The sequence below is a fragment of the Miniopterus natalensis genome, chromosome X (genome assembly GCF_054644295.1).
Source record: "Miniopterus natalensis isolate mMinNat1 chromosome X, mMinNat1.hap1, whole genome shotgun sequence".
Taxonomy (NCBI): domain Eukaryota; kingdom Metazoa; phylum Chordata; class Mammalia; order Chiroptera; family Miniopteridae; genus Miniopterus; species Miniopterus natalensis.
In genome coordinates, this window is record NC_142103.1 from 17,244,275 (window position 1) to 17,251,320 (window position 7,046).

The window sequence follows — 7,046 nt, forward strand, 5'->3', positions numbered from 1 at the left end:
CTGCTTATGAGGGCTCTCTGGCTTAACTACAAAAAGAAAGAGGAGTTTTGCTCAAGGAAAACTATCCCAAACCATGTTTGGTGCACTTAGGTAGATACATTGTTGTTGGCCCAGAATGGCATCTCTGGGTTTCAAAACATAGGATGGGGCCTCTTATTAAGGAAATCTAATGGGAGAAATCTGTTATTAAACTCATTTCTGATGAAGCACAAAAGGGAGTTTGATATCTATTTGATGTTATTTTCCCAGGACCCTCAACCCACAGATGCAAAGCTCAGGATTTACCTCCTCTATAAAACCTTACTACCCTCCCTTTCCTCCTCACCTATCCCTCCTATAAAATTGGTCCCTTCCTCTGCTAGGCTATATACATACTGACTTGTTCACATTTGTTTCCTTCACTCCCTTATGGGTTTTGTTAGAGCAGGACCTAAGTCATATTCATCACTGCATCCCTATTGTCTAGCACAGTCCCTGAAACATTGTAGGTGTTCATTAAATCATTTAATTAACAATAAAATTAATAATTGTTTAAAATATGCTTTTTATTGATTTTTTTTTTTAGAGCGAGAGAAGAAGGGGGAGAGAGACAGAAACATCTATGAAAGAGAAACATGGGTCAGCTACCTCCTGCATGCCTTCTACTGGGGGTTGATCCCACAACCCGGGCATGGGCACTGACCAGGAATCGAGCCAGCGACCTCTTGGTGCACAGGACAATGCTCAACCAACTGAACCACACTGGCCGGGCAAAATTAAAAATTATTATAATTAACATTTGAATGTTCATTAACTCTGTGTAACTTCCTATATTTTTCCCCTCATTTTCCAGATGAGGAAGTTGAGACACTGACAGGTTAATAAGTGGCAAAGCAATGATACAAACTAGGTAATCAGGCTCTAGAACCTTCATTCTTAAGCACTACACGGCATGGTACCCAGGAATAAATAAGTGAGTTGATGAAAGGGCTATATGCATATGAAACCATTAAACACAAACTTAAATTGATTTGATTTAGGTACCTGGGTTATTTACACAAAAATGTATTAAGCACCTAGTATTCTGTGCCAAGCCCAGTGCTAATTAGTGTTACAAAGATAAAGGTATGGTCTTATTCCTCAAGGAGAAGAGAGACAAATAGCAAAAGCTTATAGAGTACTTACTATGTGCTGGGCACTGTTCTAAGTACTTCACATGTATTAACTTCTTTGATCTTTACAAAACCCCTATGAGAAAACTACTACTACTATTACTAAATCAAGATAAGACAGATGAGAAACTGAGGCCCAAGGATGTTAGGCAACTTGCAAGAACCCCATTTCAACCCAAGCAGCCTAGCTCCAGAGCCCATGCTCTTATCCACTATACTCTACTGCCCCTTCCATTTAGAACCATATACAACTCTAATATAATGTAATATGTGCTAGAAGAGAGAAAGAAAAAGTGCTATGGAAATGCAGAGAAGGAAATTATTCATTTTGCCTGAGAGGAGGCTCAAGGAAGGCTCTGCAAAACAGGTGCACTTGAACTGGGCCTTGAAGACATGAGAATAAGAGAGAAATTTAAATACAAGCAGTATATGGAAATGAGTAAAACTTGTATGTGTTCTCAAAGCCATCACTACTAAAACACAGAGCTAAGAAGCAAGCCTCTGCTGAGGCCACTTCTCACCACAGGACAGGGCAATAATTAGTGCAACTGTGGCCTGGATTTTTATGTCAGTTTTCCCACTTGGTTGAAACACTACCTGGGGTTTACTCATCCTTTCAGTATCTGTAGGAATTTCTTTTCCTCGCCCTGCTGTACAATTGATAATGGTTCTGGAAGGGGACCGTGGCCTCTTTAGTGTAACTGAGACCAAATCCTCCAAGGCTGGCAAAGGAGGCTGGAATTGCCATGTGAGGAAGGGGGACAGCTAGATCTCATGGCCCCAATTTTTTCCACACAAAGAGATGTTCTCCTTTTGCTAAATGCTGAGGCTCTAAGTCCAGTTTTATTAAAGGCTGTCATGGATTTACTTAGAGTTTGTTCCACTCAAATCTGCTGGCAACTTCTCCTCCCTCAACATACAGCTTCTCTGAGAATTACTGGCTATTATGCCAAGAAATACATGTGAATAAGGACAAATGAATGCCAGCAACCAGTGTGTACTTCTGAAGCAAACTTGTGATCATTTCTCCCATTCTAAATACCTTCTCTTGACCCCACACACCATTCCAGTAACTGCCTCATTTCTCTGCTCTTGTTTACCATAAAATTTCAAAAGATTTGTCTATATTCCCCATCTACAATTTTTCACTTCCTTTTCCTTCTTGTGCCCACTCCAATGAAGCTTCTGTCCACTGATACAGCTTTTATCCAGGCCACTAGTGATCTCTATGTTGCTAGTCTATTGAAAATTCTTGCTTGGCCAACCAGAGGTATGTTTCACAATTGATCATTCCCTTTTCCTTGAACTTCTTCACTTGACTTCCAGGTTACTGTTCTCTTCTGGGTTCCCTTCTACCTTACTGGCCACATCTTGTCAGTTTACTTTGCTTGTTCTTCATTGTGTTCCTAACCTCTCAATATAGGAGTTCCCTAGGGTTGAGTCCTTGTCCTCTTCTCTAACTACTCTCACTTTCTTGGTGATTCATCCATCTCTTGGTTTTAAAGACTACCTAAATGCTTCTGACTCAAAAATATTTATCTACAGTCCCAACCACTCCTATGAATGCCAGACTCATCCCATAGCGTACTCACCATCTCCATTTAGATATCTAATTCGCTTCTCAAATTCAACATACCCAAAATTGAACTACTGATGTACTTTCGACCCTGTCCTTCTCACAGTCTTTACCATTGCAGTTAGTGGCAGCTCCATCCTTCCAGCTGCTCAAGATGAAAACCTTGGCATCATCTCAAATAGAAATGCTGTGTTATACAACTCCAGAGGGCACCAGCCACATTTTATCCCGTGTTATTTATTGGTCTTATACAACATGGTGACCTTGCTCTCCTTTATTCCTTTTTCTCTCACATCCTGATCTTTTAGCAAATGCAGTTGATTCTACCTTGAAAATATATCCAAAAATCCATTGACTTCTCCCAAAGACCACTGTTACCAGGCGGACCCAGGCCTGTCCCCTTATAGTTTATTATCCATAAAACAACGAGAGTGATTCTTTTAAAATATGTGAGATCACATCACTCTTCTACTCAAATTTCCCCAATGCTTCCCATCTTTTTTAGAGTAAAAGTCAAAGTTCGTGCAATGGCCTATAGAGCCTGAATTATTTCTTCCTCTTTGGCATTTACTCCTATTTAATACACTATGTACTTTATCTATTTGTCTCTTATAGTCTGTTGCCCACGTATGAAATAAACTCCATAAGGTTGGGGACTTGGTCAATTTTCTTCACAGCTAAAGCCTCAACATCCACAACAATAGCTGACACAAAGGATACACTCAGTATATATTTGTAGATGGAATAATTGAAATAGATTGGGAAGAGGGAAATCTTTACACATGGGCCAGAATCATACCAGCACACAATATAACAAGTGAAGTGGCATTTGAGCCAGATACTTCTGAGACCAAGTTAAGTGCCAGATGTTCAGTTCCTACTTCCTACTGTTTGTTTTTTCCATTGCTTTCATATTTTACCTGATGAAGTCTCCTTTCTTTTGCCTCCTAAAGAAAAAGAAATTGACCTACATATAGTAAGGAGCTCCCTCTGGTGGAAGAACTCCATGAAAGCAATAGAAAAGAAAATCATAGAAAGGGTTTAAATTACAAAGGAGATCCTGAAGGAAGTGACTAACATTTCACAGAAAAAAATCCTCCAGAGAAACAAGGGAAACTCAGGATTGCATTCAAAGTACATAGGGAAACTTACTAATTATAATTATAGTGCTTCATAAATAAGTCGCCTACTAATTGTAATGCTTCATCCCTACTCTTGCAGGTCCTTCTTCCTTCGGTAGAGGGAGGAAAGAATGGAAGCCTGAGCCTTTCAGCTCCTCCAGTTTGGGTCTGGGCTCTCAAACCTCTGCCGAAGGAGGACTTGTGGGTCCCATCAGGATGGCCATTTGCGCCACAGAAACATCGGCAGGGGCCCTGGATACCCTGGGGACCCAAGCCCTCCCCCTACACACACACACACACACACACACACACACACACCCTCCTCTGCTCATGCTGGGTCCTACTGTTGTCCCAGGAGCCCGCTTTGTTCCCTTCAGATTACAGGGCAAAGCTTCCACAAGATCACCAGTACCAGGGGAGGAGGGATAGAGAGTAGAGACTGCGGGAGGGGGAAGAGGCCACTTCCGCTTGGAGCCCTGGTCACCGGGGAGTGGCGCCCTGGGCCCTGGGGTTAGCTAGAGGCCAGGACAGCCCAGAATCCCCTCAGCCAGCTTGACTAAGTCCACTGCATTCTCCTTTCGCTCTGCTCTGGCCAAACAGTGGGGCTGCAGCTGCGAATGTGACTGAAGTCCTGGCGACTCTGATAGCAGCTCCGTGAGATACCTAGGAGCAGGTGGCCCTAAAGGAGGGGACTTGGTTTTGGCCTTTCACCCACCTCCAGCTTCAAGACGCGCGTTCCTCTCCAGCTGCACCGCCACGCGAACCCTGGAAAGGTGTATTTTCCCTGGAGTACCAGCCAGGAGCCAGCATAGCGAGTGGAATGTCTACCTTTTCACTGTTCCGGCAGCACATATTTGCCCAAGAAGCACTCCCCAAGTTGTGCCCCCCCCAACACACACATTTTCACAGATATGCCGTGATGGAACAATTCACCTGGTTTGAGACATCTTACAGCTTCACAGTGAGATGCTGAGTTTGATTTCTGTCAGCACCTCATGATAAAGTACTTCATTATTAAAGCACTTCAAGAATAAAGCGCTTCACAGTGTAAGCGTTTCACGAGTAGAGAGCTTCTTAATTAGAGGGATTCATTAATTATTTAAAAACTTCAGTTTCAAAGCGCTTATATTTGGAAACCCTTGATTTTTAAAGCACTTCATTTTAAAAGCGCTTAAAAACAAAGCTCTTCAGCCCAGCCTGGCGTGGCTCAGCGGTTGAGCGTTGGCCTAGGATCCAGGAGATCCCAGCTCGATTCCGGGTCAGGGCACATGCCTGGGTTGCAGCCTCTATCCCCAATCAGAGGCGTGCAGGAGGCAGCCAATCAATGACTCCCTCATTATTGATGTTTCTATCTCTCTCCCCCTTCCTTCCTCTCTTTGAGATCAATAAAGATATATTTAAAAAAAAAAAAAAGCGCTTCATTTTTAAAGTACTCTATGTTTAAAGTGCTTCATATATAAAGTGTTTCAATTTTAAACTACATTATTAAAGCACTTGATAGTTTCCTAATTAAAACACCATTTAGATTAAATACAGAAATAACAGAACCTGAAACAAACTGAACACACAGTTTCAGAGAGATGCTGAGTTTGATTTCTCAGAAGCTTGTGATAAAGTACATTAATTAAGGAGCTTCAATAATAAAGCACGTCATTGTAAAAGTGTTTCAAATATAGAGCTCTTCTTAAACTTCATTATTTAAACTCCAATTTTAAAGCACTTCAATTTTAAAGTATATTGTTATTATTGAAAATAATAATATACTTAGTTTCCTAATTAAAACAATCCAGACTGAACACAGGAATCACCAAACCTGAAACAAACTGAATTGAGAGTCTTAAACTCCATTATTTAGACTCCAATTTTAAAGCGCTTCATTTTTGAAGGGCATCATTTTCAAAGCGCTTCAATTTTAAAGTATATTATTATTGAAGCACTGAGTTTCCTAATTAAAGCACTTAATCCAGACTGAACACAGGAATCACCAAACCAGAAACAAACTGAATTGTTTGTTTCTTAAACTCTTAAGAAACTCCATTAGACTCCAATTTTAAAACGCTTCATTTTTGAAGCGCTTTAAAAACAAAGCACTTCGTTTTCAAAGCTCTTCAAAAACAAAGCGCTTCAATTCTAAAGTATATTATTGAAGCACTTTAATTATTTAGACTCCAATTTTAAAGCGCTTCATTTTCGAAGTGCTTCAAAAATAAAGCGCATCACTTTTAAAGCGCTTCAATTTTAAAGTGCTTTGTTTTTAAAGAACTTCAAAAACAGAGCGCTTCATTTTTTCATTTTGAAGCTCTTTAATTTTGAAGCGCTTCATTTTTAAAGAGCTTTCAAAACAAAGCGCTTTGAAAATAAAGCGCTTCGATTTTAAAGTATATTATTATTCAAGCACTTAGTTTCCTAATTAAAACACAGACTGAACACAGGAATCATTTATTTAGACTCCAATTTTAAAGCGCTTAATTTTGAAAGCTCTTCAGTTTTGAAGTGCTTCGAAAATGAAGCACTTCATTAAAGTGCTTCAATTTTAAAGTACATTATTATTAAAGCACTTAATAAATAGTTTCCTAATGAAAACAATCCCAATTAACCACAGGAATCACTGAACCTGAAACAAACTAAACACATTGAAACATCTTAGTTTCAGTGAGATGCTGAGTTTGATTTCTCAGAAGCTCGTAAGGAGCTTCAATAGTAAAGCACGTAATTGTAAAAGTGTTTCAAATATAGAGCTCTTCTTAAACTCCATTAATTATTTAGACTCCAATTTTAAGGCGCTTCATTTTGGAAGTGCTTCAAACATAAAGCTGTTCGTTTTTAAAGCGCTTCGAAAATAAAGCGCTTCGATTTTAAAGTGCTTCGATTCTCCTTTCGCTCTACTCCGACCAAGACGTGGGGCTGCAGCTTCATTTGTCACTGAAGTCCTGGAGACTGACAGAAGCTGGGAGAGCTTCTGGGCAGTGGGTGAGAGTGGGAGTAAACATCTCCCCCTGACATTGTAGCAATTTTTTCCCTTCCCACAGCACCAAGGAGGGACTAGGTTTCCGCCTTTAGCTCAGTTCCACCTCCAACATCTGACTAGTTTATTACTTGGAGTAGAAACCTAGTCATACACTTAAACTGGCAGAGAGGTCACGGATTATCTGGATTAAACACAGGGATCACTGAAACTGAAACAAATTGAACACTTCA